This window comes from Anolis carolinensis, chromosome 1, assembly GCF_035594765.1.
Source record: "Anolis carolinensis isolate JA03-04 chromosome 1, rAnoCar3.1.pri, whole genome shotgun sequence".
Lineage (NCBI taxonomy): Eukaryota > Metazoa > Chordata > Lepidosauria > Squamata > Dactyloidae > Anolis > Anolis carolinensis.
In genome coordinates, this window is record NC_085841.1 from 195,759,736 (window position 1) to 195,773,454 (window position 13,719).

Consider the following 13,719-nt stretch of genomic DNA (forward strand, 5'->3'; position numbering starts at 1 on the left):
ACATTTATATCCCACCCTTCTCACCCCGAAGGGAACTCAGAGCAGCTGTATGTACATACAATATATTATATTATTAGCATAGCAAAATATTAGCATTATACTATATTGAACTATACCACTATACTGTGATATTATATGCAATATATAACATATAATTAATATTATTATATGGTATTATTTTTAGCATTATATTTTATAAAATGATAATATTCTTATTAATATTATATGTACAGTAGAGTCTCACTTATCCAACACTCGGTTATCCAACGTTCTGGATTATCCAATGCATTTTTGTAGTCAATGTTTTCAATATATCGTGATATTTTGGTGCTAAAGTCGTAAATACAGTAATTGCTACATAGCATTACTGCGTATTGAACTACTTTTTCTGTCAAATTTGTTGTTTAACATGATGTTTTGGTGCTTAATTTGTGAAATCATAACCTAATTTGATGTTTAATGGGCTTTTCCTTAATCTCTCCTTATTATCCAACATATTCGCTTATCCAACGTTCAGCCGGCCCATTTACGTTGGATAAGTGAGACTCTACTGTATATACAATATATTATATTATTAAAACTGATATAAAAATATTATATTATAAATGAGGGTGGGGGCCAGGTAAATTACCTTGGAGGGCCGCATCCGGCCCCCGGGCCTTAGTTTGGGGACCCCTGGTCTAAAGTCTACCTTTAGAAGTAGAGCAAACATTTTCAGTCTAAGGAAAAGAGTGAAGCATTTCACATAGACTCATAAATTCATAGAGTTGGAAGAGACTACAAGGGCCATCTAATTCAACCCCTTGCCATGCAGGAACATAAAATCAAAGCACCTCTGATAGATATCCATCAACCCTCTTCTTAACAACCTCTAGAAAAGAAGACTCCGCCACACTCCAAGGCAACGTATTGCATTGCCAACAATGCAACAACTCTTACTGTTAGGAAGTTATTTCCAATGTTTACGCTGTATCTCTTTTTCCTGCAACTTCTCTGGTCCAGCCACAGCATAAAATCTGGAGGAGGGTCTTTCTCAAAGCACCCCTTCCTAGTGTCTCACCAATCTGGGCTGCTGTTGATGCTGTTTTTATTGTTGAGTGATTTGCTTTATTGTTTTGCTTGCTTTTATATTGTTGTGTTTGGGCATGGCCCCATGTAAGCTGCCTCGAGTCCCTTCAGGGAGATGGGGCAGATTATAAGAATAAAGTTGTTGTTGTTGTTGTTGTTGTTGTTGTTGTTGTTGTTATTATTGACACAACGACGTTGTATGACACAGCAAACAAGATAGATATGCTGGATTTCGTTTCACAAAATCACAAGTCGAACACTTCCCAAGTGTCTAGGACTGTGTGATGTATTTTCGGATGATGCGTGCAGATCCCAGTAGGGTGGCCTTTTGCAGTTGGCAGATCGTAATTTTGTCAATGTCTATTGTTTCCAAATGCCGGCTGAGATCTTTTGGCACGGCACCCAGTGTGCCCATCACCACCGGGACCACCTGCACTGGTTTCTGCCAGAGTCTTTGAGCACCTAACCCATTAGCATTATGGAGAATCAAACCCAAACGAAGTCTATACTGGCTCGGTCGTCGCCCAGGATAAAAAGGACCGTGGTGGATGCTGCTGATTCTGGACATCCATCGACAAGTGGGCTACGGAATCATCAAAACCCAAATGAGCAGTCACAGAAGCGGCAGAAATATACAATGCCAGAAAACCGCACAATTATTATTATTATTATTATTATTATTATTATTATTATTATTATTATTATTATTATCAACACAACAACATTGTATGGCACAGCAAACAAGATAGATATGCTGGATTTCGTTTCGCAAAACCACAAGTCGAACACTTCCCAAGTGTCTAAGACTGTGTGATGTATTTTCTGATGATGTGTGCAGATCCCAGTAGGGTGGCCTTTTGCAGTTGGCAGATGGTGATTTTGTCAATGTCTATTGTTTCCAAATGCCGGCTGAGATCTTTTGGCACAGCACCCAGTGTGCCCATCACCACCGGGACCACCTGTACTGGTTTCTGCCAGAGTCTTTGAAGTTCAATCTTATTATTATTATTATTATTATTATTATTATTATTATTATTATTATTATTATTATTATTATTATTATTATATCCTGCCTACAGATTCTATAGCCCTTGCCCCTTCTATGCTGCCATATAAAATCCAGATTCTTTTTCCGTGTCAGGAGTGACTTGAGAAATCACAAGTTGCTCCAGATGTGAGAGAAGTGGCCATCTGCAAGGACGTTGCCAAGGGGATGCCCAGATGTTTTTGATGCTTTTACCGTCCTTGTGGGAGGCTTCTCTCATGTCCCCGAATGGAGCTGGAGCTGATAGAGGGAGCTCATCTGCACTCTCCCCGGGTTGGATTCGAACAGGCAACCTTCAGGTCAGCAACCCAAACTTCAAGTCATCAGTCCTGCCGGCACAGGGGTTTAATCCACTGCACCACTGGAGGAATCCAGATTATTTGCTTTGAACTGGATTAAATGGTAGTAGACTCATATAATCTAATTCAAAGAAGATAGTGTGGATTATCAGATTTGATCATCTGGATTACATGGCAGTGTAGAAGGGGCCTTAAAGTGCAGATGTCTGGTCTGGTCAATCTCTGATAATTAAGCACCAACATGTCCCCAGTCCCCACCAGGCACCCTTACCAAAATTGTGATTAATTAACCTATTAAAGGCATATCAGCCACAGTACAATTTAATACATCATCCTATTAATTTGTGAACCTGTCTCCCTTGCAAAGGGAAAAAAATCCTAATCAGCTTCCTAGGATGACCAAAGAATCTTGCACAGAATCAGAACAGGATGGAAACTCTACAAAGACCACAAGGATTAAATAGCCTTGTTTATAGATGCACACCAAGCTATTCTGTATCTCCCTTCTTTCCTGCTTTCTCTACAAACCAGAGTGTAGCACTGACCACAGATCAAAATCATGATTATAGACATACTGGAAATGTGACATTATGAAAAGCCTTTGGGCAGGACCTGTTTGCTGGTGGTGGTGGTGAGCCCATAGATAGTGTAGGCAGTGGATCAGGCCAGATCCAGACTGGTCCAGATGTCCACACTTTTGAAACTGTAGTATCACAGTTTCCAAGAAGTTCCAGAGCAAATCTCATGGATTACCAACTAGATCCAACAATTTTGTTGCAAATCTAGTCCTGTATCATGTAGACTCCCTGCAGCAGCTAAGCTATGAATTAACAGACATGGTCTACAACTATGTTTTTACTCTATCTGCTTTTTACTAGATGTGTAAGATTCATAAGAAATAAATACAACTCGTGGAGATTACAATTATTACTACACTTGCTAGGTTTGCTATTTTTGAAGGAGAATGGAAGTAAGAGATGTCTCCTATGAATTGACTTCCATATCTACCATCAATAGATTTTATTATTTTACTATTGTTCTCCAATTCAGACCATCAGATGTTAAGCAAGACAGAGCACCAATGCATTCTTATATTATTTCTTTTACTATTGTGAGCCATTTTGTATCTCAATAAAAGAGATAAAAGGGGGATGATTATGATGATGACAAAAACAACGACAATAACAATAACAACAATTTTACAGTCATTTCTCGGGAGCCCTAGGAGTTGTAGCTCATTGGAGCGATGGGAGAATTCAAGGATTCTAAATGAGAATTTTCAGTACTGCAATTTCTATTATTCCTTTGAAGTTGATAGTATATAACTCATTGGTTCATAGCATTTTCTTTACAATGGACCCTTTTAAATACCTTTGGTTATTGTGGGCCATCAAGACTTAACTCAAGATTTAAAACACTAAAGTACATATTTAAATTAAAGGACCACGTGTTTATGCCTCTGTGATTGCTAATGTGCACCTGCACACTACTGACAGTAAACCTCAGGTGGAAATATGACATGCATCTTGACACAATATTGAGAACTGATGGATGGCTACCAGAAAAACAATTAGTAATGGATTTCACTCAGGACAGTTGTTAAGAGGGCATTAGATGAATTAATGGAAGATAATGCTCTCAACAGCTTCAAGTCACTGGGTTACTGAGAATTTTCCAGGCTGTATGTCATGTTCCAGAAGCATTTTTCCTGATGTTTCACCCACATCTATGGCAAGCATCCACAGAGGTTGTGAGGTCGGTTAGAAAGCAGGCAAGTAGGGTTTATATATCGGTGGAAGAATGTATAGGGTGGGAGAAAGAGCTCTTGTCTGTTTGACGCAAGTGTGAATGTTGCAGTTGACCACCTTGATTAGCATTTAATGGCCTTGCAGCTTCAAAGCCTGGCTGCTTCCTGCCTGAGGGAATCTTTTGTTGGGAGGTGTTAGCTGGTCCTGATTGTTTCTTGTCTGGATTTTCCCTGTTTTCTGAATGTTGTTCTTTATTTACTGTCCTGATTTTAGAGTTTTTCAATACTGCTTTCCTCAGGCAGGAAGCAGACAGACTTTGAAGCTGCAAGGCCATTAAATGCTAATCAAGGTGGTCAACTGCAGACAAGAGTTCTTTCTCCCACCTTGGGCATTCCAGAGATATATAAATCCCACTTTCCTAGTTTTCAACAGACCTCACAACCTCTGAGGATGCCTGCCATAGATATGGATGAAATGTCAAGAGAGAATACATCTGGAACATGGCCATACAGCAAGGAAAACTCACAGCAACCCAGTGATTCCAGCCATGAAAGCCTTCAACAACATATTGCTTCAAGTCATGTTAGCTGTATAACAACTCCAGTATCAAACGCTAGGGGGACAAGAGCAGGCGAGGAGGGGGACAATTTCATCCATGACTTTCAAACAAGTATGTAGTTGGTGATGGCATGAACAAAATCCCAACCTAGGCAGGCCTTGGATCTGGTATAGCATGATTTTTGTTCATATTTTCACCAGCAGTTTATTATTAAGTCTATGTAATTATTTATCTATATCGTTGTGTCAAATCACAAATCAGGTGCAGCCGACTGTTTCTTGACACTTCCTGCCTAGAATTTATGAAGGTGACTCAGAAAGGGACACGGTAAAACATGTACCCTTTTTCTTTTAATCGGTTTAGACATTAGTAATACTATAAAATATAATTATATGAATTGTCCATAAAATCTTCAGACCCTCCAAAACTTGATTATGTGATCAAAAGTTTTAATAGTCATTTTAATACTATATCCTATTCCTTTATCAATACACACCTATTTATAAACCCAATATGCATATAATATCTTCTGCTAAGAAGAAACATGAGAGTCAGCAATAAATTCAGAAAAACCTAGAGGCTATTGATGTTCATAGCTGTCAAAACCAACTGGCTGGTACTATATCTTTTCCACTCAGCTAAATGTAGCCTTTTGAGAAGTCTTTGTGTAATAAATATATTTCAGTTGATTGTTCACAAATGTTCTGGGTTTGTGAACAAAGCTATGATTACTGCTATCTTCATTGTGTTCCCCCAGGTTACAAATGACACTTTGATATTTACTCTGATTTGTCAGAAAACAATTGATTTTCCTCACTGTAAAAAGGCAATGTATGGAAAAGGTATATTCTTTGTGTGTCTAATTCCTTAGTTTTTAATTTATCACATAAGTGGCAGAAACAACAGGCTGTGTTGCTTGAAATGTAACACTTTAGGGGCAACTAATGCAACCACATTCTATTATTTTGGATTTTTTTTCCCTATAGGTGCCAAAGCACTATATTAAAATCTCCACCTTACCTTGCAGATGGCAATCATATGCGGTACAAATATAGAATTCTTAACCTTGTGGTTGGTACACACACATTTATTTCCTGTTGCATGTACTACCATCCTGATGGGCTAGACACATCAGCATAGGGCTTTCCCCATAGTGCTACCTAGCTCCGAAAATCCTTTTGAAGAACTGTCAGGACGGTTTTATCCTTTTTTTTATTTTCTCAGCAATAGCCAAGATTGGGTTGTTTCTTCCTTTCAATCTGCATGGCTTTTGTGGTTGTATTAGATATAGATATGTTTGTATGTCTTTTTAAAAAATCTGCATTTAAAAAGTGTGTTTTTACTAGTTTAATCTGTTTTTATTTCCTCTAGGGAGTTCTGGTAGTGTTAAAGAAATAATTGGAATACACAAGTAGATAAAATGTAAGTCAAATAAACAGGCGGTCCCCTCTTTTCTTCTCAAGAATAGCAAACTAAATTCCAAAGAGCTGTATAAATCCATACTTCTGTGACGGCGCGAGTGGCGCCATCTATATGTCAAACTATAAGTTTCAAGATTTGAATTGTTGTATCATGCCTGATTTTGCCCTTACCCTGTAAATGTAGTTGGATTGGTTATTTATATCTGTCAATCAATGTTGTTTGTACCTGTTATATTGCTCACTCAGCAAAACTGTTTGGCTCCACCTCTTCCCCGAGTAGGACTGTGTTTCCTCCTTTTCATTCCACCAGCAAGCTCTCTATCGGATGGACGTGAGAGAGAGACTTGGCACAAAAAGCCCTTCAAAAGTTACCTCTCAGCACCAATTCTGAGGTTCTTACCCTTGGGACTCACACTTCATGTTCAGGGCCAACCTGAACAACGTTGAGGAGTCTCAAGCGCCTTCACATCAGTCCTTTGGCAACAGAGGAAGACTCTGTCTTCAGATATAGGTCATTGGACTGAGGCTGAGTTTGCTCCGGCATTCACAGCCAGAGAAAAAGGGATCTGGAAAAGCTCAACAGACTTAAACAATCAAAGACTGTAATGTATATTTTCTTTTACCCCCTTTGTGAACAATAAACCCAGTTTTTGAGTTATCTACAGTGTTTTGGTCCTTGGTCCAGTTTCCCTAAAGGAGGGCAAGAAGCAATCCCCTGGGGAAAGATGTCACGTCCATGCCTCTTTCACTAAGAGTACAGCCCCAGGTGCGACGGCACAACTTCTAAATACTGATGGCCAATTATAGGGTGTGAAATCCTGTAGTTCCAAAGAAAATATAACAGGTTAGAAGATACCGCGGTTCGATTCTGTTTGTGGGCATTAAAGATGTTTGTCAGTAGAAATTCAGCATTATTGATAGCAAAATGGACCAATTTTGGGAGAATTTGGTTTGTTTCAAAGAAGGCCACAGTCTGTCATCCACTTCTGTAGGATTACTGCACAAACTTAGGAAACTCCTAAAGTCTCTCTACTCAAGATGATGCCTATAGGACCTAAATGAATCACTCTAATGGCTCTGTACTTGCACTGGAAATTAGCACTTTGTCATTTCTGTCACCATTTTTTAAAACAGGACACTGAAGTATAGGATGGCTGAAAAATAAGTATCTGATGTGTCCAAATGATGAACCAGTAATCCCTGCCAAAATTACTAAAGTGTTATCGGCTAGGTAATCTGCTTTCTTTGATTGTTTGTTTCTTTGAGGGATTGATTTCACTTTTAAACCACCTGACAACCATGGCTTTCTGTGCAATGCATTGGGAAATGTAAAAATAACACTAAAATAATAAAGACAACATATATTTTTACAAAATGATAAAAGGACTGCATCAGTAGATAAATGAAAGTATAAACACATAGGTAAAGATAAAGGTTTCCCCTGACGTTAAGTCCAGTCATGTCTGACTCTGGGGCTTGGTGCTCATCTCCATTTCTAAGCCAGAGCCGGCGTTGTCCATAGACACCTCCAAGGAACCGCCCACTGTATGCTAAACCCTTGTACTAGCGGTTTCTTCTGACCAGTTGTACCTGCTGGTTAACTCCTTGACATAGCCTCAGAGTTCACCCCAGTCTAAGGCTCTTCCCATGACTTTGTAGGACCTTAACTTCCTTCTTGTTTACAACTTCCACTCAGTGCACTTTGCCCAGCTCATTTTATGTTTTTATTGTTGTGTTTTTCATGTCTTTTATAATGATTGTGATTTTTAATGCCTTTTAAATTTATTTGTGTGTTTTTGTATTTGATATTACTGTATGCTGGTTTTATATCTGTAAGCCGCCCCGAGTCCTTCTGGGGAGATGGTGGCGGGGTACAAAAATTAAATTATTATTATTATTATTATTATTATTATTATTATTATTATTAGGTCATGTGGTCGGCATGACTGCATGGAGCACCATTAAAAGCATAGTGGTTCTTAAAACCAAACAGAAGTTAGTAACCAAATACATGAGTGCAAAGATCTTAATTTCTAAGACAAAACAAAAACATTTGTTAAAATGTTTGAGATAGTGAAAAGAGTTCATTGACAAAAACAATCTGGAAATGAGGTATCACCACTGAAAAGGCCCTCACCATACCTCATTTGTTTTTTTATATATTTAGATGGATGGATGGTATCCTTTAAAGTGACTGGCTTGACCTTGAAGGAACTGGGGGTGGTGATGGCCAACAGGAAGCTCTGGCATGGGCTGGTCCATGAGGTCACGAAGAGTCGGAAGCGACTGAACGAATAAACAACAACAATTTTGGGTGAATCACTATCTGTTTCTGCTTGTTGGATAGCAGAAGCCCCCCACATTCATTTTCCAGAGCATCCCAAAAATGGGTGTGCTGCTGAATGGGCATTTTCATCCAGGATCAGAAAAAGGCTCTTTTCAGCCCATTGGCGGCAATGGTAAACTTATGAAGCTCCCCTTTCCCCTGGAAGCCTTTCCATTTTTCTCTTCAAGGGAGACTCAGCAACTGGGTTGGGAAAGCACTCATTATGGGGTGGGGTCTAACCACAGGCTCCCCTTTCATATCCTCCTTAATAAATTAATGGATTTTAAAAAAGCATCGGATTTACCACCCTTAAGTTTCTGGATTCTTCTGTTTGTAGAGGAGGAGACTAGGTGATTGCTTCTTAAAGCTGTTCTGCTTAGAGTCAGGCATGCACTGTCTTTTCTCCCAGGGTCAGCACCAGAAGCAGCATGCCACACGTAGCTTTCCAAGGCATTTTAAGGAGGCCCAGGAAAGGAAAAGCATAACCTGGAGCCCAGTCGAGCTGACCTCCCTGGAGTATCTTAAAAATCCCCTCACTTGCCTGCAAGTCTGAAATCTCCTTTTTGGTTGAGGGTTTGCTTCCTTAAAGCTGTTTTTACTTTCTACTCTAGAGGAGAGGTATGATTTGCTTTTTGTTTGCTGGGATTAGTATTATTAATAATAATCTTTGAGAAGTATTTCCTGAAGGAGAGGAAGAGAAGGAGAAAAAGAAGTTTAAAGGGTAAAAGTCCCAAAACATGTGCACCCACCCCACCCACCATCCCTCAGGTCCCCAACTCTCAGTCAGTCCAACTAAATAAAAAGAATCAGGAAAATAAAGGAAAATTAAAAAGATTTAACTGTGATGCTGAATAAAGGAGGAGGAATCCCGCTTGCTTTTGTCTTTGGGCGGGTTTTCATACCAAGAGGGCCGTTACCATTACGGGCTCCCGAAATACCGAATGTACCAGGAAATGGAGGAAATGGGATAATCGAAATCTGCGCACAACCCTAGCACAAATAACAGACAAATAAAACCCACTGAAAGCCTGACAGAATGCATATTGTCTTCACTGCTCTCATAAGAAAAAAGTTACAAGATATTAATTACGGTGCAAATTACAATTATTGAAAGCAGAGGTGATTATATTATAAAATCCAAGACATAGTTATGCTGTTATGGATCTGGGTTAGAGTCCCTGCATAATTTCCATTTAAGAAGGACAAAATCTAGTGGATGAATTTAACTATATATGCATTTTAAATTTTATAATTCATGGTTTTATAGAGTCTATAATTAGAGTTTTAATTGATGTGGTACTGTTTTATTGTTTATTAATATGTCGTTGTTTTATTGAATGTATTTTGGGCAATGTAATTTGCCGACCGTTGTAAGCCGCCCTGAGTCCCTCTGGGTGAGAAGGGTGGGGTAAAAATGACGTAAATAATAAATACCTTTATAAGAAAAAGAGAATTATAAATTTGAAAGTAAAGGGCATGTTCAAAATGATAGTTTTCATGCTGGTGGATAGCTGCTTCAGCCTTTATATCTCATCAGACAATTCACATGTCTGCTTTTATGTTAACAATAACTGCCAACTGCAAAAGGCCACCCTACAGGGATCTGCATGCATCATCTGAAAATACATTACACAGTCCTAAACGCTTGGGAAGTGTTCAACTTGTGATTTTGTGATACGAAATCCAGCATATCTATCTTGTCTGCTGTGTCATACTATGTCGTTGTGTCAATAACAACAACAACAACAACAATAATATCATTATGTCTATTATAAAGTCCTTAGCTCACTTATTTCCTCATTTGTTAACAGCAATTCAGGGTGGACCAATAAGTCCAGATGGGTAGCTATGGAAGAAAAACTTGGCCCTCCATTGTTTCACACTTTGATATTTAAAATGATCACTTAAACTTGGGCATGAAAATGAACTAGAAGCCAGTGTAGACGGTAAATTTTTTTTTTTTTGTACTCACACTAGGTAGTGAATTATATAATAGCACCTTTTCTGAGATGAAAAGTAGCAGGAAACAAGCACAGGAGGAATATGTCCAGTCTTGAATTTTATTCTCATCTTGAATGGAAACACAGCTGGTTGTAATCACTCCATATATTCCCTTCTATTCTCTGCAAGTGCGACGACAGTATGGTTTCATTTGCAACACATGGCTACTAAAGGTGCACTTCTATAATACTTAAGATGCACCTCTAAAAGAACTGTGGTTTGTTACCATCTGTAGCTGTATATACATTTTATACATAATACAAAAAGAAACAGGTGTTTGATCACTTGGCTGATCATTGGAAAAATGTTTTGAACAGCAGTAGTCATAATCTGTGGCAAAACACATCATTACAGATGGACGAAGAACCGCTGACCCTGTAATGTAGCCGGTGCAATCGTACATGAGCAAGATGCCGTGAAATACAACAGCTGCTTATCCAAGGAGCAAGACTGAGAAGTATTGGTGGTAGTGGGGATCTACAAATAATAAGGGATTTTTTTTGGCTGGAGGTGGTTATGAAGGTCTGTTTTGCTGGTCATTGATGTCCAGCTGCTTTCCATAAGTGACCTATGGCGCAGATATCTGAAGCAGAGCCCTAGTTGCAACCTCTCATCCCAAAAGAGCCTGCTTTCAGAGGGAGGCTGAAAACATCATCCTGTTGTGTCCCAATAATCAACAGATCAGACTTTTTTCACTCAGTAAGGCTGCTGGCCCTTAAGAAAGGTGGTGGTGGGGGGGAGGCATTTACAATTGTGTCCGTAGTGTCACAATTGTAAAGAGGAATTCCAAACAGTAATGAATGTGTGGGTCTAGCTCATACATTGGATACAACAGGACGCCAGGCTACGTGTATCTTATTAACAAATTTCTTGAGAGCATTCTAGGAGGCACTCATCCAACAGCTTTTATTTATTCATTGTTGACAAAATTCTATTAGTACTCTACGCTGCACTTAATCATGCTAGTATAGGTAATGGTCTTGCCAGAGAAAAATGGTATAGGAAAAAAGCAAAGAAGTCACTGGATAAAAGTGGGCTTGAAGTGGACACATTTTGCCTGATCTCCTTAACTGGCTCTCTCTCTGATGCTGAAAAAAGTGCAGTGGGTACAATTGTGTACTAATTGGATTCTGGTCTGTACAGCTCACTTTCATTTCTGAATTAAGATTCAAGAAAGCCTACAAAGTCAAAACAATGTGTGTGTGTGTGTGTGTGTGTGTGTGTGTGTGTGTGTGTGTGTGTTGTTTATTTGTTCAGTCACTTCCAACTCTTCATGACCTCATGGACCAGCCATGTGTTATATTAATTAATATGTAATTAAGCCATGGCTGGCGTTAAAAACAATTTAATGTATTTTGGCCTCCTGAGACTACTCCTCCAGATACCTTGAAAGTAGCCTATGATCAAGCCAAAAAGACTTTGGGACTGGACACCTATTTTATAAGGCTGAATCTTATGAAATTTGGGGGAACATCAGCTTATTCAGAGGTACCAGAAAATAATTCTTTGGCTGAGGATTCTCAAGGCGCCTTTCTAAATTCTACATAACTAAATTCCTTATGCTTTTTAATGCTTCTTATGTTTCCCATTGGGAAATTTAACATGTGCCTAAAAAACCAACTGGATTCGGGTAATAGAGATATTCTAATTTAGACGGAAAGTTCTTTTTAAAAAAGTGATTCTAGTTATAAAGAAGGTGATAGCCCACTCTTTTGTTCTTTCAAAAAAGTGATAATTTTCCCCAGATGGTGTTGCATGAATAAGTGGTGTTTTTTGTACAAAAAAACACAGCAAATGCAGTTCTTAACTTTCAACAACTAAAATACAGATGAAAAGATGGAAGTTGGAGCAAATATCTATCTATTCATTTCTATCTGGGGTTGTTGTGTGTTTTCTGGGCTGTATGGCCATGTTCCATAAGTATTCTCTCCTGACGTTTCACCACATCTGTAGCAGGCATCCTCAGAGGTTATGAGGTATACTGGAAAAACTAAGCAAGGAAGGTTTATATATCTGTGGAAGGTCCAGGGTGGGAGAAACAATTCTTGTCTGTTGGAGGCCAGTGTGAATGTTGTAATTAATCACCTTGGTTAGCTTTAATGGCCATTCATACTGGCCTCCAACACAGAAGAGTTCTTTCTCCCACCCTGGACCTTCCACAGATATATAAACCTTCCTTGCTTAATTTTTCCAATATACCTCACAACCTCTAAGTATGCCTGCCATAGATGTGGGCGAATCATCAGGAGAGAATACTTCTGGAACATGGCCACAAAGCCCAGAAAACACACAACAATCCTGTGATTCCGGCCATGAAGGTCTTCGACAACATATTTCTGTCTACTTTGTAGCTATAAAATCAATAAGAAAAATCAAAGATATACTTTTGACATTGTTGGAAGAAGGGCAATCTTCTCCAAAGCTTCAAAATCCCTATTTATCTCTGCCATGGTACACTACAAATCCCCTGGGGCTTATGCAGGAGTTCATTAGCTGTTCAGAATAAAGAACATGGCAATAATATTTAGAGTTTGTGGTTTGCAAATTAATAATCACATAATTATTCAAGTACTCATCTAAGGAAATGAGCAACATCTAAGTAACTTTCTTCAAATGAAGGACTTTTGATGTTTCCCTCTCTTAATTTCGTGTTCAGAAATCGGATCAAGTCCTGCTTTGTTTGGCACGTGAGATCAGGCTTCTGTATCTATTTTGCCTGTTTGAAGAGGAATCACATGTGCCAATGGACCTTTCCTTCTCTGCAAGAGGCAATGGACATGTCCCTGGTAACCAAGGGCTGGGTGGATGGGATTTCGTTATTACTTTCATACAATGTATGCATAAATGGGAAGGGAAATGTACAAAAAGCACTCTATGGGAAAAGGCCTCTTGTTAAAAACGTGAAAAAAAAATATTGCAACAGGCATAAGAAAATACATACAAATATTCATACAGACTTCTCCTGAAATGAAAAATTCACACACAAAGGCACTCTGTTTGAGTATGAAAATCCTGCTCTTTCTGCCTGAATTGGTGACCTTCTTTCTTCTTGTAAGTATCCAGTACTCCTTAAAAATCTATTCTAAGAAGGAGCCCTGATCCAGGTTTTTGGGGTACTCTAGGGAAGGGCGAAGGATTTTGAGTTCTGGAATAAAAGATTAAGTCCATTTTATATATCATAAATCAGCCTTTGCGCAAATTTCTCTTTTCTATACACATCTGCATGATCATTTATATACATTTTATAAACTC